General features: G+C 37.3%; 1 protein-coding gene across 1 annotated transcript in view; it reads right to left on the bottom strand.

The window, feature by feature from the left end:
* Window positions 1–14186, bottom strand: part of Otogl (otogelin like) — a 156748-nt gene extending 142562 nt beyond the window's left edge. Inside the window, exon 1 of the mRNA XM_063255199.1 lies at window positions 13992–14186. The gene's annotated coding sequence lies outside the window, so the exon portion shown is untranslated. The remainder of the gene's footprint in view (window positions 1–13991) is intronic.
* Window positions 14187–23793: the final 9607 nt, after the last annotated feature.

Genomic DNA, 23793 nt, shown 5'->3' with positions numbered 1-23793 from the left:
AAGCAGGAAGCAGGAGATCTTACAGGGCGGGTTGTTTACCAAGCAGGAAGTAAGCGCCATCTTAGCACACTCGATGGGAGGGGTAATCTAGCTCAGGCTTTGCTCTTTCCTACAGGCCTCACGTCCGCCAAGTAAGGCGACCGGTCTCGGCTGCGGCTCCCAACAAAGCTCTATCAGACACCCCCAAAATACTTCCTCATATCTGCACATGACCTCGTCTCCGATTCCCAGTCTGAATTAGAGTCATACTGAGTTACATGCAAAATTGTTACCATTATCTCTCAAAAGCTGCAGTGAAAATACCCTATTTCCCTTGGAAGGTTTTCTTTAGTCTTTTCTTCATAAGATAAGTTTATCAGCTTTACTTAGAATACAGTGAGGGTCCTCTAACCAGTGTGTGCAAGAATTACCTAGGGAGCGTGCTAGAAGCACAAGTTCCCATGCTCACGTCCATTCTCTCACGTGTCCTGTTCCAGCCTGAGAGCATCAGGCATCTGTATTGTGATAAATAGACAATCTAACTTCGGGAAGATTAAACAGCAATTAGTAGGAAAAAGGAGTGCAGGCCAATTATAAATACGGGACAGCTGATAGATTTCTCTGGAGAAGAAGCCAGCAAAGGGTGGAAAAATTAAATTGAGACTTAATGGTCAACTTTCTACCCATTGCTGAGTAGTTTGTTGGTAGGATAGATGCAGTGGGCATAATATTGCCTTTTTCTACTCTTTTCACAATTTTTTACAGAGAAATTTCTCCTACTTGCAGCCTCTGCTCCACTGACAATACACCTTTGTGACTTCCATTGTGATAGGTAGAATAAGCTGCTCCCTGTCTCAACCTTGGGCGAAGAGTTTCATGTCCTAATTTGCACAACCTTATCTTACATGGAAAAACAAGCTCTATGATGACAGTAATGATTTTGAGATGGTAAGATTACCCCAGATTGTACATGTGATTGGGCCCAAGTAATGACAAGAAGCCCAGTAAGTAAGAAGGATGTGGGAAGTCAGAGTAAAAGACTTAAAGACAGCAGAAGCAAACATTTGCAAAGCTGGGAACAGTAAAGATACAGATTTTCATGTAGATGTTCTAAAAGGAATATGGCCCAGTCGATGTCTTGATATCAGACCAGTGAAAAACATTTCAAACTTCGGCTCTCCAGACCTATAATAAGATAAATTTGTGCTGTTCTAAGTCACCAACTTTGTGATAACATGTGATAGCAGCATTAGGAAACAAATCTCTCTGACCACCAAAGATAGGCACTTTATTCTAAGCAAAACACTACATTGGCAGTCCTAAAACTGATCTCTTGCTCAGGTACCTTATGTAAATCACAGAAATAAAAGTCATATGCTGTCATAAAGTTGTGGGCTCCAGAGCTTTGTGGTCAGGCAGAATTGAAGATGGTTGCTAATTTTTCATTTGTCTGTACATTTTTAAATAAACAAAAAATACATAAATAAAATCAAAGCCCTTCTGCAGAGAGAAATAGAACAGAGCTGGTGTTCAGAAAGAAGCCAAGAAACAAGAGGTTTCCATAACTCCATCTCCCCAGCAACTTTCCTTCTATTTGAGTTAATTTGATTTGCATTTTATTTTTTGATACAAAATGGTGTGTGATTGAGCCAAGGAAAACTGAGAAAAAAGACAACTTTGATGATTCATTTTATATCTTAATTTACTGAGCTACAGAGTTCCCAGATATTTAGTTAAACAGTATTTGGGTGCAGCTCTGAGAGTGTTAGAGAGTGAGAGTCAGATTTGAAGCCTAACTGCATAAAGTAAATCGCTCCTCTCATGGAAGCAGGGCCTCATCAGGCCACTGAAGGCCTACAGAGTTGGGTTTTTTCTTTCGAATTTGGAATCGAACTCAGGACCTCATACCCATGAGGCACGTGCTGCACCATGAGATAAATCCTTAGCCCCTGAAGGTCTAAATAAAACAAAAAGAAAAAGTAATATTTCTGCCTCCCCATTACCTTAAAACTGAGATTAAAGTTTTCTCTTTCCTTACTATTAGGTCTCCTGGGTCTCCAACTGCCAAATGCAGGTCTTGAGACTTCTTAACTCTCATCACTATATAAGCAATTAAATGATAGATAGATGGATGGGTAGATAATATAATTTTGTAATTTTACTATAAACAAAATATCAGTGGTTGGATAGTTTGTTTTTAGAAATAGGTTTAACTTTCTTAGTTTCCAGGCTGAAAGTCTTCTGGTGAGGGCCTAGTAGGAGGTGGCATCAAATGACAGGAACACGTGCAAAAGAGATCACATGACATGACAGGACGCCAAAGAGATTCAGGAGTCAGTCCTGCTCTTTTTATAACCACTTGCTCTCATAAGAGCTAACCAGGGTCCTATAAACATTACATTAATTCCTCCCAAGGAAACCTCCACTTCAACGACATCATCTCCTCCTAGGCTTTACCTCTTAAAGGTGCTACACTTCTCAAGATCATCAATTTAGGACCAGATTCCTGCTTATGAATTGTTGGAGGACACACTCAAAAACCACATCCAAACCAGAGCACACGAGTAGGAAATAAATCATGCTACTACTCCACATCATTCCTGTACACAGAAAAACCTGAAGAAGGCATGTATGCATAAGGAAAGAGATACTTCATTTTCCCAGAAAAACCATCTTGAAAGGCATTAGGTGAGAGAGTTCTAAGTTTTGAGTGAGACTCCCCAGAGACATAGAAATGAGGCACTGAGAAACAGCCTCAATATGATCAAACATTCTGCTGAGTCCTGCTCACTGTTCTGCTTCTTGGAGGGAAGGGGCATTCAATGGTTGGAGGTGAAGTCTTTCATCTAAGAATCAGAATGTGGTATATAGAGAGTAGCAGGCAAAAGTACTTGAGAATGGATCAGATTATTCTTGCAAATTCTTCATTCATTGCTTTCTTGATACAGAATTATATACCTTCCCTTTTCTGTGAGCTCTTGCAATACTTCCCTTAGAGCAAGGTAAGTTTATTTCCTCTCCTTTTGACATTTAAATGTCCAAAGTAACTTTCCTGGACAAAGCAATGTTAGCAGTATGCTCCAGCAGAGCTTCTAATGGGTATGAGAGTTTGGGATTGTTTTGCTATGCTTCTGCTATGCACCAGAACACGTCTTGGATGGACATCAGACCAAAGAGAATGAGAAAACATATGGAGAGAACTCCATCCACCCTGAGACAATTTCAAAAAGCTGATGTGCATGGACAAGAGAAATAAAAGAGTGGTATGGCCAGGATTTAAGGCTGTTCATTCTATGCAGCATTGTTGTAGAACCAACATGATTTACGGAGAAGGGTAAATTCAGCAGTTGCAGCAGGTAGAGGTGTGATAGAGCTCTTCTCTGGCTGAAGACGGGAGGGTTTTCTCATCAGGGTGATTTTTCTCCTGATGGTCTGTGAAAACATTCATTTCAAAATTCCTTCATGGATTATGCCAAAGTGCCTCTACTTCTGGGAGAATGGATGGATGGAGACAGAGGAGACAAAAAAAGAAAGAAATCAACCCTATGTTTCTGCCAAAGAAAAGTAATTTTTATTCATCTTCTAGATTAAATATAAAAATTATTTTTTCTGTGTGGCCTATCTCTATTATCAAGGTGCTCAGCTTTTTTTGTGAGAAAGGGTCCATATCACTACTGCTGTTCTCATCAGGATGTATTAGATATTTATTTGCCAATATTCTGTCGCACCTGCTGTGGATTTTCGAAGTCATGAACCTATTTTAATCTCTTCTCCTTACTGCTTAATATAATATTTACAAATGTTTATTGATTGTACAAATTAATGTATGCCTCTGCAAAACATTCTTCTGGAAGAAGTTAGCAAATCTCTTTTTGTTTGGCATTTTAGTGCACATCCTCAAGCCAAAGGACCAAGCTAATTTTGCCATATGAACCAATATCAGCATTGCCTTTCACAGGTCAAGATAATATATCTGAGCTTGTAAAATAGCATCTCCTAAGTTGCTGAACCAAGGACACAGAGGAACTTAGGTGAAGACTCTTAATCATCTGTAGATATCTGCTTCTTTGTATTCTTGATTCAAATTGCAACTTACAGTTTTGGAGATAAGAAAAAGATTGCATGAAGTGGTGGGTAAATCACAAGACTTTTCTTCATAAAGAACAGCAGAACATGAACATTAAACATCTCCTCCTTAAGTCTGTTTGTGTCTTCAGCATCTTATCTATTTGTGGAAGCATAAACCTAAAGTCAGATGTGAATACAAAACTGTTTCAGATGATTGCACTTCTCTTAACTACTCTTTGGTATATCGTACATGACTAATTTATATTCCTCTTTAGCTTCTGTGTGGAAATCTGTCATTTCTACTAGCTACACATTGAAGTGAGCTTTGTGATCCTGACTTTTCCTCCTTTTATGTCCCTGCAGATCCTCATACAATGTTTGATATAGACCAACACTTATTAAACATTATTCATGGTGATGATATAACAAAGCACATGACCATCTCCCTTCGCTGATACCCTTGTAAAGTTCCAAACCCTGCAGTGGAATGCCATAGAAAATGAGGCTAGCAAAGAGGGGAAAGTTCAGGTCATGTTTCATGAAAATTAATGTAGACTTGGGCCTGTGACAATTAAGATCCATTATGGATTCTAAAAAGGGAAATCTCTGTGATAGCAAGGGGCACTCTGCTTCAGAATCTAACATCTGGCTTGCTTTCTGGTTCCAGGTGGATTACTTTTATCTTCACACAAATATTCTCCTTTTCATACAGACAAAAGAAGAAAAGAAGCAGGCAGAGGCAAAAAGCCAAGAGATCGTGAAAATTATAAAAATCATTAATATAACATCTATGTACTTATTATGAAGCTTATAAAAATGTTCTACAGGCAAGTAGTCTATTAAGCTAATTTAATAGGCACTATAATGGTAGGCCAATGAAGTAGAGAAGTAATAAGACAGTCTTTCTCCTCAAAGATGACGATCTTGTGAGTGAAACAACTAACAATCAAAATCATTTTAAAAAGTTACTCCTTAACTATAATGGTGCTGGAGTTTATTAAAGAAAAATTCAAGGTGCTCTGATAGAGACTTGCAAGAAAAGAGAGTCTGGAAAGTTTTCTTGGAAAAGGTCACCTTTAATCTAAAACTGTGTTTGACCATAAGAACCCAGATTTTGTCAAGCACGGAAACTGGCTTGTGTTCTGCTTTAAGAAGGAAGGTGCTCAATAGTCCTGCAGAAATAAAAGATTCAGTGTGGCTGGAACAGAATGAGTTAGAGAGAAAATGGTGCAAGGCTGAGATGTGGGTACAGCAAGGTCAGGTCCTGCAGGCGCTGTGAGCCATCCTAAAACTGCTAACCTCCATCCCCAAGAGAATAGGAACTATGGAGAGTTTGAAACAAAGGAGGGCTGCAAACAGGATTTTGTATTGTGTACATATGCAAATATAAATACACATAAATATATGCATATATATGCATATATCTGTACTGTAAGTTTTGTTTTTTAAGATCACTTGAATACAGATTCAAGGATAGCAAAATTAAATAAAGAAAAATAGCCAGAGGAAATTACTATAGTCCATAAGAGATGATAGCAATTTGGGCTAGGAAGGAAGGTAGGGGTGGAAGATGAGAAGGAAAGAGAGCAACACAAGAGAATAAAATTTACTAGTAAATATGACATAGGCATGCGAGGAAAAAAGATGAGGTTTTTCTGGCATGATTAAAGAAGTGGATGGGAAAAACTGGAGAAAATGCAGGTTTGGGCCGATGAGTGACCCATGAAGGGTCGTTCTGCTTATTTAGAAGGACGCAGGTAGCTACTTTAAACCTGATAGGAAAACTACCGTAGACCGAGAAATGCTGATGACAAAGATGTAAGAGGAGGATCAAAAGGAAACAAGTCCTGAAGGAGTATAAACTTTCCCACAAGGAGCTTCCAGCCCAGAGTATAAGACAAGCTAAGTGCATGTAGCAAAGAATGCTATGCTATGTATTTTTCTTTTTGCAATTTCATGTGCTTAAACTGTTTATCTCCTTTGGGGATTCTGATTATTTTGGCTAAAAACTAAAGAAGAAAATGGAAAATGTAATATTTAGCTTTAAACATGCAAAACGGTTTGTTTGTTTATTTGTTTGTTTGTTTTTCAAAAAAACAATACACTTAGCAATCAGGCTTTTCCAAATCCGAAAGGATTTTTCTATACATTTATTCCCTTCTTTCCCATATTATGAGGTAATATTGAGGAACTGGGAGGCAAGAGGCAGGAATTAAAAGTTCATCACTCACAGAGGGATGGCGAGGAGAAGAAAAAATTAGAGACAAACAAAAAATTAATACATAACAGATGTGATAAAGGTAGGAAAAAAATATAGATCAGCAAATAAAGGGCCTGAGTTCTGCTCCTTGTTCAGCTATTAATTGCAACTGGAGAGATGAGACCACGTGTCTCTGAGGGAAAGCTGTGGAGAGCAGTGGAGAACCTGACTTCAGAGCTGCAAATGGGCCCCTATCTTACAAAAAAACTTCCCAGATAGCAGAAGTCTGCAGGCTGAACTGCATGATCCAGGTTCCCAGACAGACTGAAGATCATTTCATTAAGGCCGTGAGACTGCTGTACAACCTGAAGTATCAGGAAAAAATAACCAGAAGAACGCAACAGAAATTACAGCAGCTTCACCTGCAGTTGTAGAGATCAGCAGAGCACCAGGAATAAGACCAATTGTGTAACAGAGGTCACCAGACCAAGAAAAAGCCCAGAACAGCCACCATCAGCAGGCCTGCAGATAGTGCTATCCAGCCCTACAATCTTGTCGAGCAGGGAGGGGGAAGGGTGCAGTCTCCTTACCTCCACTCTTAGATGGTGCCAGCAGGGAATCCTGGAATGTGGCATCCTAAAAGACATCTACTTAATTCATTCAAATAAAGCAGTGGACAGTGATCAGAAGATTAACTTCAATAAGAAAAAAAAAAAAAAACTATCAGCTGCACTTCTTAGTGTAGTGTTAAGAAACACGAGACTCAGTTCTATGTATAAATAACAATTTTATTATGTGAAAAACGTCAGGTGCCATGTGGAATGTGCAGTCGAAAAACTATAGCATTTTAGAAGACAGGACCAAGACACAGGTTAATTGTCCCAGAGATGAGCATCTCTAAGGGCACCAGGGCTGCAGCTCAGTGTCCACAGATGCACCTCAACTCACCCTCTCCTCTCCCAATCCCCTCCTGCACACTGAAAGACCAAGGCAGCATTGGAGTGATGGAGAAAAAGAGCCAGATTGTGTTCTTGATATTTAAAGAACTAGACTCAAGCCTTTAGGAAGGTTTTCTGTATTCTTAGATGGGCTACACAGGGCAGGCCCAGACAGTTATAATGTATTACACAGTAGATGGCCTGATTCTCAAGGAAACTTCCTTTGTATGTCAGGGACATGCTGGTGAATATTTAACAACCAACTCCAGGGAAAGGAGTAAACTAATCTATAAAATTTGCAGATTCCCATAATATAAATATTGCTACCACAGCCAATTTTGAGCTACAGTATAATTTCAACTGGCTCATAAAATTCCCTGCAAATGTAATAATTGGCTTTCAAGAACCAGTGAAAGCTGGTTCAAGCATACACCACTGTGACCCAGTTAAGGAGCCATGATAGAGCACTGTCTATATCAAAATCTAATTTGAGTGGACCTCACAAAGTGGTGAGGTTTTGCCTTCATGTCTACCTAAGTAACACACACTGTGATTCTCAGAAGAATGGCACGTTAACTAGTAAAATGTCAAGCTGAATTAAATCACATAAACTTCATTCTTCTAATCAGCCTTCTATTTTTAGTTAAGCTAGCTTGTGTCTAGAAACAGATTTCCCTTTAATCTAAGCTTATATTGTACAATGTAATTTCTTTTCCAGATGTGCAAGGAATCAGATATGAACAAGTTATTTGTTGCAAGTACTGAGAAGCCCTCTGCTGGCTCATATTTGAAAGTTATTGTCACTATTGTGTCACATTTATTTGTCCCTTTCATGTCAAAGAGGGCCAAATTTCAGATTCTGTAATAAAATGCCATTATAATAATTGCTTAACTGTTTTTAGTACATTTCATTGTTAATATATGACATCAGTTTATAATGTTGCACTGTTACAAAGACTGGTCATAAAAGCCTAAAGAAATTTTACTATAAACATCAAAATTCTTTTAAAAATCATATTTGGAGTACTAAAAAGGCGAAAGAGGTAACATCTACTCACTGGATGCAATAAAAGAGATTACATTAAAAATTGAGGATTTTTTTTTTTTAGATAAGGTCTCACTTCTTAGTTCAAGCTTTAACTTACTTTGTAACCCAGGCTGGCCTGAAACTCATGGCAATCCTCCTGCCTCAGCCTTCCAAGTGCTGGGATTACAGGTTTTGCACCACCACACCTGGCAAAACTGAGGTTTCTATAATATGTTTTCTAAGTAGGATTAAACCAGATGCTTTTGTGAAAGAATTTGAAAGAGAAAAATGTTAAAGGTTTTATATTTCACTGTTTTTTTGTCAAACATAATATATTTCTATGCCTTATTATTGTACTACTTTGCCAGTTTGGAATTTGCTGTTCCTTTCATTTGTAACAGAAAAATAAGCAAGGGTTTATACGTTTCATACAGTTTGTAATAATTAGGAAGAAACTGGGCAAAATAAATCAGCAGTCATTTTATACTCAGAAAAAATAAATATATGCATTCTATGGAAATGTAATTTAAAGGAGCTGGGGATTTAGCTCAGCGGCATAAGCGCCTGCCTTGCAAGCAGGCAGTCGTGAGTTCGATCCCTGGTACCGATAAAAAAGAAAAAGACAAAAAAAAAAAAAAAAAAAATAGCAAGGAAATGTAATTTAAGCAAACTCTGGTAAAATATAACAAAATTTTTCTAATCTAGTCAATAAATATTTATTACAACAGTCAGACTAGTCTTACAATAATCAAAAATCCATCCTAGCTCAAAAGATCTAGAGCATAATGCTTGGTTAATGTTTCTAGATAAGCAATAAGAAGAGTGGTTATTTTTCCTATGTGAATCAGTTTTACACACTCTAAATGACTTATGATACTGCTGTCGAATGATTTGAATTTGTGGTAACAGGCTTTTGTTTCACTGTTGGAGTAAATGGAAATACTTGAGGTTCTTTCATTGCAAGTATCAGACAGTAACTTTGGCCAATTTAAGCAAAAAGGGAGATTATCAGAAGGCTTTTGGAGAATGCACAGAAGTAACAACAAAGTTAAACAATCAAGCTTAGATGTTAGGTTGCCATCTATGATGAAATAATCCCATCTAATTCTTATTTCAAAAAAATAAAAACCCTCTGCTGAAGACTCAAAGTCCATCAGGAAACTAACTTGGTCACATGCCTAACCTTTGTTTAGACTGATAGTTTAGACTGAGTTTCTAAGAACTCCTCAGCTCCCTTTCCCCATTTCCCAAGACTCCACACAATTGGTGCAACATAATTCCCAAAAGAAAACCAGTGTTGCTAAGAAGAAGCAGCTAAAACAACGAAGATTCACTACCCTGCTTACTCAGTTTTGTTCTGCACCATCAATAACTCCATCCATATAAGAGAAAAATAACCACCTCTCTGGGTCTGCTTCTTCTTTTTTAAAATGAGAACGAGGTATTAAATGACTTCGAGCTTCCTGTATTTCACACTGAGGATTATGACACAGGCCAGTCTGGAAGCTACCTTTGGAAAATGCTTCCCTCTAGGGAACTTTCCTAAACTTTGCCATCCCCAGTCCTTACCATCTCTCCCTCCCTGCTCACCCAGTCATTGGAGAACACCTGTAGTTTTCTAGGACCTTATGCTGCCACTGCTGGCTACCAGAACTCAATGGATCTGACCTGGAACACTGAAAAAATCAAATTCCTTTTTATATCCACATATGCAAGGGTAAGTTATGCCTCAAATATAACATTTCTTTCATCAAAAATTAGATACTCCTTGTAACATATGTCCTGATTAAAGACTTTTTTACTTATTTTCAGTTTAAAATTAAGTTTTTGAAGTTCTTTTTACAACGTAAGAATTATTTATTGAAACAAAATAAAAGCCTGGTGCTCCATCTAGAGGACATTTTGCATTTTCTAGTTTAAGGGGCTGCGGGTCTTGTTACAAATATTTAGCCTTCCAATTCTTGCTATGGTAATTCTACCAACAATATTTTTTTTAAATTCCACTGAGTTTCTACAAGTGTATTTTGAGTATGCTCATAATGCACAAGAAAGAAGAGAGTATTTCCATGTGAACTGTTGACTATGTAAATAATTTTGTCATTGTTATTTATGAGCTATTTGGATACATACTATGTGATCACTATCCTTACTTCTGAGTTTTGTGGTTTAAAACATTAAATAAAAAATGTTAAAATCACTTACTAGTTTCTGATCATTTTTATTAATTATCAAAAGCTTTCTATTTATTAAAAGCATCATAAAACACCAGACTAAAATATAAATGTTCTTTTCTGCTTAGAATTACACAGTACTTTCCTTCAAAGAGATCTGTCTGTTAAGGGAACGTGCAATTTTTGTTTTTAGCAACAAGAGTTACAGTTAGGTAACGCTGCACAGCATCTGGAAGAAACTGGCCTTTTGTGTAAAACCTAGAACTGTGTTTTGTTTCCTGAAGGCAATGTTTCCAGCGTGGAAATTCACATTAGTCAAACACCTCTATTTTCCCATAAAAATCTGTGGGAAAATAAGATCGTATGTAGAGAGAGAGAAAAAAAATAAAGGATGGCCTTGGAATGAGGAGCTGAGAGAGAATTCTATGGGGAAGGGGCTCCTCGGCCGAGCAGGGACTAGGGCCACGCGGGTCAAGGCCACACAGATTGTAGCCAATCCCAGCTGCACAGACAGGGTCATGGCCTCCCGGGCTGCACTGCTTTGTCAGAGGTAGCACAGCAAGGCCTGTGGGAACAGAAACAATCACTAGCACAAAGTTTTGCTCTAGGGTCCAACTTGTCATCCTCGTCTCATCAAAAACTTTACATATGTCCTGTGGGTATTCCAGAGTGACAAAGTCATGTATCTACATTTCCGAGATACACAAACCAGGGCAGTAGATTTTTCCCATAGAAGGGAAGAACAAGAGAAATAGGAAAAAAAAAGAAGAAGAAGAAAAAGAAAAGCAACAGTGGTCAGAACAAATTCCAGTCTCTTTTCCATTATCAATTTGCTACATGCTGTACTCTTGGGAAGGAATTCTGGTTCTTCTTAAGAAGGAGAAATATAATGACTTTTATTCAGATGCGGAGTTCTTAAAAGCAAATCTGAATGAAATCTCACTGAGAATTTCTTCAGTAAAAATGTAAATCTCATGGAATGCGTGACCGTACATAACTGGTACAGCAGCTCCCATTCCCTCTCTTGCCTTGTTCACTAAGATTAAGATCATTTGCAGAAAGCCTCAAAACAGATAAGCAGCAAAGTTGATTCCCAGTCATCAGTTTTTCTATTACAAAGTACTCATTATGAAACCAGTTAATACCAAAGCCTTTGCAGAACCAATTGTCAATAAAACCTCAATACCCCATTTCAGTAAGAAGTCAACTGTTTGAAAGCTACATTTTTCATTTGAGGAATATTTGAAAAATAGCAAACAGAACAAAACCTTACAAAATGTAACCATATTTGGTTCCTTTGAGTAAATGAGAATATATTAAGAAACACATTACGTAGTTTTTGTTATGTTTTTTTCTTTTAATTCTTTTAGCTCCTCCTGCCTTGTTTCAAAACAGTATCTGGGCACTGTCCAATAATTTTAGAGCCACAATATAAAACATATTTCAGGATTTTTTTGGCCAGGTTTGCTAGCCTGGCAGGTACAGAGATAGCGTCTAAGGCTTGTGGATTCCATACCTGTGTCTCCCAGCCCTTGTCCCTCCAGTCACAGAAAGCCTGCTAATGGAGGAACCGCCAGTCTGCATGCACAGGCTGGCTTTTCCGTGAGCTACATGCGGCCTTACCAAACACCCTCCCCTGCCCCAGCCTGGGAAAAGCATGAACTACAAAGTAAAGGAAGAACTATTTTTAAAAAGGAACCACCAAGAATACTAACACTAAACAAAACTTGGATTCACTCTCAAAATGAGATGCAAGGGTTTACTTTGCCTGTGGTTTTGGCAAAAGACAGTCATGAACAGATTCTTCCCAAACTACAAATATTGATTTGATGCTGGTGAAACCTTGAAGTTCAAAAGGAAAGCCAGACTTACTTAGTTTGCATGCTTCTTTGAATTTCTTTTACTACTTTTAAGCATTAAAATATGTTTCACTTATACTAGTTGTAGTCTGCACTTGACTACACTGAGAAGCCCCTTTTCTTTGTCCATTAAGATGCTGAGAATATACTGTTCCCAGACAAATGATTCAGCAAATACCAGTATATGCATACAGCAGCCTCATAAGTCACATCCAAATATAATTTCAATGAACATAATGGTTGTGTTATTACTTGCCAAAATAAAACATAAAAACATGAGCATTGCTATATGATCAGTTTGAAAAGGTAGAGTACATACTATTGCAATTAGATACAAACTATGGTATCCGTAACTCTACAGCCAGCTCTGAAGAACCAGGAGGTTTTTCCTCCTGGTTCTTTGGACAACCTCTTTGGAGACTCTGGAACCTATTCCTCCAACTTCCAATCATCCAAGCTACACTGGGGATCTAGTCAAGCCTCAGGAGAAAAAAAAAGCAGAAACCAACTTTTGCTGTCTCTTCATTAGTCATTTGTTTTGTGACTAATGTAGAGTGTCCTTCCTTATTGCTTGCTGATATCTTAATGTCACTTCACATCACTGCTCAGTAAAGAAGATCATCCTAGGAAAAAAGTAGGAACGTCTGGAGTTGTCGTGCCTGTGAATTATATGATCCAGAAACATCAGAGTAGTTCTCATACCTGGCCTGCACATTTACAATCATCTTGGAGAGCCCCAATCAGGGTACTGAAATTCTTCTTTCCAGATAAAGGAGGCAAACATTAATATTCTGTATTTTTAAGCTTCCAAGGTAACTCACACCAGTTTATAGTTAAAGAGATTCACTGGTTAACATTAAATAAGTTTTACAATCAGTTCATGTCAGTCTTCCAAGCAAATAAAATTTACTTTCAGAAGCCTCCTTCTAAAAAGTGGATTAACACTGAATGATTTTTGCTAAAGGGGCAGGAGAGATTAAAGAAAAGTAATCTAATTTCACTCATAGGAGATTTAACCAACTTCTCAACTGCTAAGTTCGTCAAAGACTGGGTTCCCTTTGTTTTATTTAGAGGCATAATTGCTATCCATGCTTAAAAGTAAATAAACATTAAGTTAAAGATATTATTGAGCAAAAAGATTATTCCACTGGGATTCACAAAATCTGGATTATGTTTAGCAGTTAATAGTTGTGGGACATGGGACCTTGAATTTGTCATTCAGTATTCTATTTTCCCATCAGAAAAAAATAGAACAGTATACTTCCTTCTTCCATCCTTTCTATTAATCTACATGTCTATTAATTGAAATACCTGATAGAATGTACTGTTTTTCTTTCACATTGCCAAAAATGGTGCGGTAGACCTGTTCCCTGTGTACTCACACAAAGACATTAGATTAGACAATCCAAATTATAAAATCCTTAGAAAATCAAAGTCAGATAAAATAATTAAAGCAGTGCTGTGGGAAAGCTTTACTCAGACTAAAATACTGAAACCTCTGTGGAGGATCGATTGTTTATGATCCTGTTCTCTGGAGACTGAAATTCCTTGGACAGGCCAGATGGTTTTATTTATGTAGCAAAAGTTCCACTCAAGTGAGGTGCAGCTAGCAAATTCACACACAAATAAAAGAAACTATTTATGTGTGTGTACATGTCCTTGCCCATGAGATTGATTTCCTTTGTTTCTTATGGACATTTTGACAAATTTTATATTTATAATACTAAAAAAAAAAAAAAAAAGACCAACCTCTTTGAAAAGGAACAGCAGCCTTCCAATACAGTGAAGTAATCCATGGAATCTAGAATTTAGTGCAGAGATGTTTCAGACTTTTGTGGATCATCTCTATCCAAGTGTTTAACAATCCACAGTCAGTTCAGTCTTTGATGTTCACATCCAATTCTATCTCCTCAAATAGCATTATTGAACACTGAAAAAAAAACTCCAGCCCTCTTCCCCCACTGAAGGTTTCAAGCTGCATCCTGTGTCTACTCCTGGCATTGAGTCAACTTCATCAGCCCAATTTAGAGCACATGGCAGTGCTCCAACTCATTGTGACTGTTTGTAGACCCCCAGATCAGGTTTCAAAAGAGAAAGGGCAGCAATCCAGTGACCTTCTCAAGACAGTAGAAAACAACTGGGCACCTGATCTTTCTGCTAACATTAGCCCCTCATCAAAGATGATGCCAAGATTGCATCAGGCACCAGCTCACAAACCTTTCTCTCCTCCTCCAAGAGGTGTGGAGCATCCTGTCACCCGCTGAGTTTTGAGTTTGGAATGCCTTTCCCTTTCAGATCCAAGGAAGTTGGGTTTTATTGATATTTGAGATCAAGCTCAAGGCCTCATCTTAATTGAGCTTTCCTGTTATTTATAGCATGTGCCTCTTAACTATTCATTGTCTTTGTATCTAGTGAGATTCAGTGTGACTCATAACAAAGACATGGTTATGGTGTTCTAAAATTAACAACCCTAGAAAACTCATACCGGAGAGATCTCATTCACTGGGGATCTTTCTTCTGCACATCTCTCATCTTGTCATTCTTTAAAATCTGAGGATTATTCTTCTGGATTGCAAGTCATCTTTCCTTCAAGAATGGCTCAGGCAGAGACATACACTGTCCCTGACAAATCCGCAGAATAACTTACCTTTTTGACCAGCCCCCGTATTTCTAATTTAGCCAAATGATATCAGAATGAAAAATGTCTTGCCACCTACCCAATAGTTTCTAAATCAAGAAGCCATTCCTAATCTGAAAGGGCCTTTAGGAAATGTTCTTTTCTCCTCTTCTACCTTTTACATAAGTCTGTGTTGGGATGTGAAGATTCTTGGAGCCCTGGACGTGTTGAAAATAACTACTGGTTTTACATCAGTTCTACGTTTACATATACTATGTGATTTGAATCAGCAAAGTTCTAAGTTTTCCATACAGAATTTATCTTCTCTCTCCCTAAACAAACAATCTTTGAAGCCAGATAAAATAAGAAGAGAGAATGGAATTATTTCACCCTGCCTTGTTTGTTTGCATGAGGGTTCTAACCAAAAGGAAAAGATGAGTCATTCAGTATCATTCCCTATTTGGTGTTTTCAACTTTGGGCTACTCTAACCAAAAGAGGGCAGCACTCTATGGGGTTTTAATTCACAGGAATGAATACTGTTTGTCAGTGAATTCTTACCATAAGCAAGTAAGTCACAGCACTCCTGTGGCAGGGAATATGGAAGTGAAAAAGGCATTCCCCCCGTTAAACAAGGATCATGAAACGATGGAGCCATCAGGACTGCAGTTAGAATATTCTACATGTTGGGGAGTGTAAAAGACAAGTCCAAAAACAAGAACGGGATGAGTTTGGAAGGAATACTTCACTGAAAGATACTTACCTTTATTTGAAATGCAATGGGGAGCCACTCAACATTTTTGAGTAAATAATACGATTAAAATTCTCTTTGAGGAAAATACATCTGATAGAGATGTATGAAAGAGATTGAAACAGGATGAGATTGAACGGCAGAGGGAAAAACAGGTAAGTAAATAACACAAAAGCTGTCCAAGAAAGTGAAACTCTAAACCAGAAGTGTGGCAGTGAGAATGGAAGGGCAGGACCTGATGACAGAGACACTGCAAAGTAGGAAAAATGTCCTTAAGAGAATAGATTCAGAGAGAAAGCCATCAAGACAAGCCCGTGTTTTATATCTGAGAACTGCGCTGGAGTCTACAACTAAAATTAAGGAAGCTAAAGAAAGGATTCTTTTGGAAGCAAAGATAGTAAATTCAGTTTTGAAAACATTTGCCTTTCAAAGTAAGATATTATTATAATGTCAAGATACATAAGATGCAATATGGAAATATAGAAAGAATGTGACTCCAAGGACTATCTTGAAAAGAAGAAATCACCCCAAATGTATAGATGTATAGCCTACTTGTTGTTTTGTTTTTTGCTCACCTGGAAGCCCACTGATGAACACATGGCCCACTTGTAGATAGATACAGCACTGAGTTTTAAAATCCTGTGTCACTAGAACCTCTTGTCACTTCTGACTCACCTTGTCAGTTTCTTTACTCTAATATCTTTATGTAGTCATGTGCCTAGATGATATTACTGTGTATACTGTGGTGGTCCCATAACAGTGTATTTTCTAATGGAGCATCACTAACCTAGTCTCTGTTCGTGAACATCTCTATGATGTTCGCATTACTGTAGAATCACCTCACAAAAACACTTTTTAGACCATACTCATTGTTAAGTGAGACATGAGCATATTTGTATTTTATGGTAGTCCCACCTCAAATCTTATTAGGAATAAATTGGTATAAGCATCAACTAATCAATCCTGATAATCAAATTTTTCTATACAGACTTTAAGATGCAGCCATTTGCACAGTATGTAAAATGCATCTCAATAGCATTTACCAAAAACTAACATACCAACAAAAGATTTCTATATATCATTTCATTCAATCTTATGATTCATAGAACATTATGAGATCATTCCATTTCATTCCATTATTATCTTACTTAACAGATGAGGAAACTGAGGCATGATCAGATTAACATTGATTTATAATGTAACAGAACTTACATCATAACCCAAGTGGCCGGACCTCAGAGTCAGTGACCCTAAACACTATGCCTTCTTCCTATCCACATCATCCATTTTCCTGGCTCTTCTCAGCATGTCCTGTGTTGTAACTTAGGACGCCACTTTTCTCTTATTGAAGGATACAGAGGTAGCAGAGTTTTGAGTCAAGAACTTCCATATGTAGAGTATCAATTTGTGGGTTTAAGAAAAGATGGCTTATTTTCTAAAATTGAATTAAATCTGCCTCTGAGCCCTTACATATCAGGATATATTGGTGACAGTCCACGACCTGTTACTCAGATAACTTGATCCCTCCTTCCATAAAATAATACAAGAATTCTGAATTTCGGTGGGGAGAAAGGAGCCTTGTTTACTTATGACTCTTTCTGCTTTCCAATACATCTGTAATTAGCAAAAGGACCTGTCAGTATTGTTCTTTTTCCAACCACTAACTCAACTGCCAAGGTCCTCAGCACTGATCAGAGCCGTGGTGCTCAGAGTCTGGCCTTCTTCGCATATCTGAGCACCATGAGCAGGAGCAGCAGCCCACTCAGATTATCTCATGTTCAGGAATGCTAATTACTCTCTCTCTCCTGGACAGCACTATATCTCCTTCCTCTCACCCTTGCAAACATTCCCTTTCTTAGAAAATCTACCTCCAGACTTTAGAAAACAAATGACTGTTTTCTATTAACTTGTCATGGGAAACTTCTTGTATGGGAGAGAAAAAAAGAAAAACTTGTAATCTGTGAACAACTTTACATTAGCTACAATAAAAAATATTTCAATATTTATTATTCTGCCCCTGAAAGATATGGCAAAGGAAGAATTAAAAAATAAATGAATATTAAAGTGTCTATCCTCCTAAGAAGCCAAAAATAGCAACATGAAGTAACAAATATATTCCATCTACCCTGATAACTCATTGCTTAATAGAATGTACCTGAGGCAGAGCTTGCAGAAATCTTAAGGTCATGACTGTTGGGCAGAAAAGGGCCTGCCATGAGCATAGGCAAGGGAATGTAACACAACATGCTGCATATTTACATTCCCAGTGTGATGCAAATGCACTTACTAAGCAAAGTAATCCGGTCTCAAAAAAGCTGTAACAATGGGAAAAGAGGGCCTGTTTGAAAAGGTAAATATATTCTAGTGTCTTGTAGCATAACTCAATTTCTTTAAAATATGGATGCCATATTCCTGTGCACATAGCTTATGGTATAATAATTCTTATGATCAGGAGCATATTCTAATGAAATGACCTTATGGAATCCTAAGGTCACTTGTCCAAGAGACACAATTTTGAGAGACATATCTATAAAGTATCATACTTGTTAGTCTCTATCTACAGTAATCACTCCAACAACCAGATGAAACTTTTCAACCTGCAACCCTAACCTTACTCATCCCTGGAACCCCACCTAATTTATTTAGCAGGAAGGTACCTAGAATTAGTATTGGTATTCTAGAGCACAAGGTACTTACAGTTTCTGTGTCTTTTAATACTACCATATTATCGGTGATTACAAAGTCGGTGGCTTTACTCATCCCCTTCTCATTGGCAGTACCAGAACTGAACCCGAAGCCTTTGCACCAAGCTATATCCCCATGTCTTTGCTTTCCTATTTTGAGACAGACTCTTGCTCAGTTGCTAGGCTGTCCTGGATGGCTCAGTCTTACAATCCTTGGCTTTTCAGGATGTGACTCAGATTGTTGTGATTACAGTTGCGCAGCACCATACCTGGCTCCCATCTCCCATTTTCATTAGTCAAGCTGCAGCCCAATATATCAAATTACCACAGATAAGAACAAAAATACTACAAATTCAGAATGCCTAAAACTAAACAGAAATCATCTCCCAACATCATACTCTTCCAACTTTTTCTTCTCTCTCTCTCTCTCTTTTTTTTTTTTTTTTTTTTAGACAGTGTCTCACTATGCAGTTCAGGTTGGTCTTGTTTGAGCTCAATTTGTAATCCAGGCTGGTCTCGAACTTGCAAGATCCTCCTGTATCAGTCATACCTGGCTCTCTTTCTCTATTACCTTTTAGTGGATGTCAAAATTATCTGCCTAGTTTCCCAGACAGAAACCTCACAGTCATCTACTACTTTATCAGAATTTACATAAAGCTAGAAATAATTTACGTTCCCATCAGATAGAAGGAAAACCTTTAATTCATGGTTAGAGTGTCCAGAAGAATATTACCTTAGTGATGGAAGAAAGTTAACTCTAGACTAAATGCTGACCTGATTCATCCTAGACAATCTTTAAAGCACCTTCAAAAGAAGAAATATAGTGTATATAAGGCCTAAACATAGAAAGCTTCAAAGCATTGCTGTAAAGAAGAATTAAAGAAAACCTAGCTAGGAGATATATACCATATTAATAGATCAGAAGACTCAGTGCTGTTTAGATTAACCCTTCCCCACAATATTTTTATCTACAAATGAAATACAATCCCAAAAAGAATCCAGAAAATTTTTTTTAATTCGAAGAAAACAAGATCACTCAAAGAACTCTGACTAAGAAGGGAATTTGGAAGCTTTATCCTTCTGATTTCAAGAATTTTTTATAAAGCCATGAGAGCTGCATCATGTAGTACTGGCATAAGAACAAACAATGAGATTAGTAAAATGAAAGAAGGGATATAGAGATGTACCTACACTGCTGGGGATTTAGCTCAGCAGATAAGTGCCTGCCTTGCAAGTGTGCAGTTGTGAGTTCAATCCCCGGTACAGAAAGAAAGAAAGAAAGAAAGAAAGAAGAGAAAGAAAGAAAGAAGAAAGAAAGAAAGAAAGAAAGAAAGAAAGAAAGAAAGGAAAGAAAGAAAGAAAGAAAGAAAGAAAGAAAGAAAGGAAAGAAAGAAAGAAAGAAAGAAAGAAAGAAAGGAAAGAAAGGAAAGAAAGAAAGAAAGAAAGGAAAGAAAGAAAGAAAGGAAAGAAAGAAAGAAAAGAAAGAAAGAAAGAAAGGAAAGAAAGAAGAAAGAAAGGAAAGAAAGAAAGAAGGAAGGAAAGAAAGAAAGAAGAAAGAAAGAAAGAAAGGAAGGAAAGAAAGGAAGGAAGAAAGAAAGGAAGGAAAGAAAGGAAGGAAGGAAAGAAAGGAAGGAAAGAAAGAAAGGAAGGAAAGAAAGGAAGGAAAGAAAGGAAGGAAGGAAAGAAAGGAAGGAAGGAAAGAAAGGAAGGAAAGAAAATTACACCTGAACCCTTATTTTACAACTTACATAAAAATCAAATGCATTGAGCCAGGCATGCTGACACTCACTTGCAATCCCAGCAATTAAAAGGCGGGAGGATCAGTATGAGTTCAAGAACATACTAAGTTACAGAGTTCAAGGCCAGCCTCAATTACATAGTGAGATCCTTTCTCAAAAATAAATAAGTAAGATAAATAAATTAAATTAATTCAATAGGTCATAGACCTTAAAATAAGAGCTAAGATGTCTCTAAGAAACTCAGGAGAAAATTCATCATTGTCTTATTTTTCAAATAAGCATGACTACATTTTATTTCACCAAATTTAAGAACTTGCACTTTACTGTGGTTCAGATATAATTTTGGGTTGGCCTCACAATTGATCATGTGTTCCAAGTCCGATTCTCAAAATGGTAAGTTAGGAAATGATGTGGAGCCTTCAAAAGGTGAGTATAACGGTACATCCCTCAGAAAGGATGGGTTCTGTTGCAGTCAGGGGTTGAACAGAGAGCAATTAAAATCAGGACATGGAATTTATAATATTATTTCATGATGGTCACTCAGAGTTAACACAAGAAAAGTGCAGAAAATATGTCTACAACACTAAAGACATAGAATATTCAACCAAGGGCCTGGATTCTACAGCAATGTCCCCACATGAGTCCAGATGAAGACCCAGAGCCATGACAATACCTCTCATGAGTCCGGGTGGAGGTCTACAGCCCACAAGAAGGAATCATACCAATCTGTTTTATGGATCCGTGCTGGGAAGGCCCAAAGGTCAGCGGTGGAAGCCAGCGGAGTGAAGGAGCTGTGCTGGTAGTTTGACGGTTTTACACTGAAGCCAAGAAGTCACATTCACCACAAAGACCCAGGCTGTCCTGAAAAGCACCACAGCCATCCTCAGCAACATGGAAGTCTTGAGCTCCTCTGATGATAAGCACAGTCGAGTACATGCAAGGAAGTCAACGAGATGAGTTGATCCTGGAGATTAAGTGGCACACATCTTCCCCTCCAGATCCAGGAAGCAGTGCTGGATGTGAGGAACAGAGCTTCTCCAGAAGAACCAATGGCTTAAACAGCAACACAGAGTGAAACCCATAAGGTGTCAATGCTTTCCTTTTCCTTCTCCTTCTCCTTCTCCTCCTTCTCTTTCTCCTTCTCTACATCTCTACATTGTTCTGGCAACTTTCCTCAGGTGGAGCACCTATGCAAATACCATGGTGATTTAATTCCACTAGCATTAAGTTTTTAATGCTTTTAATCTATAATAGGGGGCCGGACTCTCTCTGGTTTTCTGTTTCATGATGTGCTGTGTCTCACTCTCTCACTCCCACATGCACTTCCATCAAGATGGCATCTGCTATTACACTCATACCAGAGCCTGAACCAATAGAGCTGTTTGATCTGGACCTTTCAGCCTCCAAGACTGTGGGCTGTATAAATTTCTTTTCTTCATGAAGTTGCCCAGTTTGAAATCTTTTTCTATAGAAATGAAGATTGTACTAATACACTCTTCAAAAACCATTAAGAGAAAACACTTGAAAAACATTTCTGAAAGAGGACCTTGGTCTAAAATATGTAAGCAATTTATGACTCAATGATAAAACAAAAAACTTTGAATTTTAAAATAGGAGAATTAAGGAACAGGGTATGGTGATAAATATGCACCTGAAAATATGTTTAATAATAGTTATCAGGAAATGTGTATTAAAGTAAAAATGACTGATTATATCAATTGTTGGCAATGATTAAAACTATTGGAATTCTCATACAGTGCTAATAGGAATGTAAAATAACAACAACTTTGGAAAATAGTTTGATCATTTGTTTTTTTTTTATTTTATTTAAACAAAGACTCAACAAAACAAAAAATGGATAGAAATATGTTCAGAGAAAAAAATAAACAGAAATCACTAGTTAATGTTTGCATACTGTCCTTTTACAAATAGCTGTTCGAGATACAAAAGTGGAACATATAAAGAGAGAATTCAAACATTGAGACTACAAACAGTTCTGTTCAACTATCCAACAAAAACTTAGTACTATGGTTGTCAATCCTTTACACTTAAACATATATGCAGTTATCCATATCTTCATTTATGGTGGGATTAAACAAATTAAAGCAGGCTAAAGTCATTCTGAACAAAGAATAATAGTATTGCTGGATTTTACATCATGACACACTGGGATTAGCACTGGGTACTGTATTGCCTCTTTTTAAAATTTTATTTAAAGAAAGACTAAACAAAATAGAAAATGGGTAGAAATAATGCATACTTTCAAAGAAAAAATAAACAGTAAGAAATCACTAGTTGATGATTACAGATTGTCTTCTTACAAATAGGTATTCAAGATGCTAAAGTGGAGCATATAAAGTGGGGATTTTACAGTGAGACTGAAACAAGTTCTGTTCAATTATCCAACAAAAACTAAGAAATATGATTATCAATCCTATACACTTAAACATGCATGCAATTATCCATATTTTCAATTATGTTGAGATTGAACAAACACAAGCAGGCTAATATTACTCTGAATAAAGAATAATAGTAATGCTGGGTGTCACATTATGACACTTCTGGATCAGCACTGGGTGCTTTAGTATCTCTTTTTCTTCAAAGTAGTATCTGTTCATTTCTTTATGTGTCATAAGATCAGTTCTCATAAACTGTTTATAGATTCTACATGTGCATGAGTCTTAACATGTATTTCTATCCTTTCTATATTAGAGAAACAAAACAAAGCAAAATAAAACATTCCTGTAAACACGTGAAATGAAAAAGACATATAAGACCATTGTACAAGGAGTTCTACCATAGTTCCTGGGTTGTCTCTTGTTATCTTCAATAGAATTGACTATACCATCAGACATAGTATAATAAAAACACAACTTTGTATGTAGTATAAAATTTCAAAAACTGGCAGTTAACAAACCAGAATGAGTATCATAGAGTCTTGTCATGTTCAGTGTAGTTGCCTATACTCTCAGACTTGATACTATCAATATCAGTTTTGAATAAAATCTGTGGATACCAAACAGCAATGAAACAAGCCAGATTTAACTAAGATCAGTCATGATAAAACAGTATAAGTCATATAGGGCTCCAGATTAAGACAATAGGAAATTAAAGATGATTGCTATGCTATATCCTGATGTTTTTGGGATAGCTGTCTGTGCCCTCAAATCTAATGCAAGTAGACAAACTGGATCAGAATAAAATCTATCAAAAAAAAAGAATAAAATCTATCTAAGCAGAGTGGTACGAGTAATGTGGGTTTGAAATCCTGATACACTATTAACAATATCTTCTGCCATCTTTTTTAAGACTCTCCCTTCCCTTTCACTTCCACAGGGTACACTGTGCATTTCTGGGTCTAACCAAGACCCTTGGTTTTAAGTTTGCAGGGGGTAGGGGGGCAACCTGCTATTTACCTAAGTAGTTCTGAACCTTCTCTCTCCTGGACCTGATCTCTAATTGTATTCCTTTACCTATTAAAGCCTGTCTTTCCAACCTATCCACAAATACTGGTCTAGTTGCCCCTATTACTCTCTGGTTCTCTATCACATAGAGGATTGTTTTCTCATATTTGATTTTCAGACCATGTAATCTTTTTCATGTTAATTGTATTTCCTATAAATAGTATCTCAGTGGACCCTGCCTCCTGATCTACTCCATACGTGGTTCTTTTTTTTTTTTTTTTTTTTTTTTAGTGTATCAAGACCATCTATAGTACAGATTATAACCAACCTTCTCCATCTCATTTCTGTTATGCTCTTT

Source organism: Cavia porcellus, unplaced genomic scaffold (assembly GCF_034190915.1).
Source record: "Cavia porcellus strain 051 isolate PalLab524CR breed Dunkin Hartley unplaced genomic scaffold, mCavPor4.1 scaffold_8, whole genome shotgun sequence".
Classification (NCBI taxonomy): Eukaryota; Metazoa; Chordata; class Mammalia; order Rodentia; family Caviidae; genus Cavia; species Cavia porcellus.
Note: the sequence above shows the minus strand (reverse complement) of the source record. Positions and strands in the feature narration are given on the sequence as shown.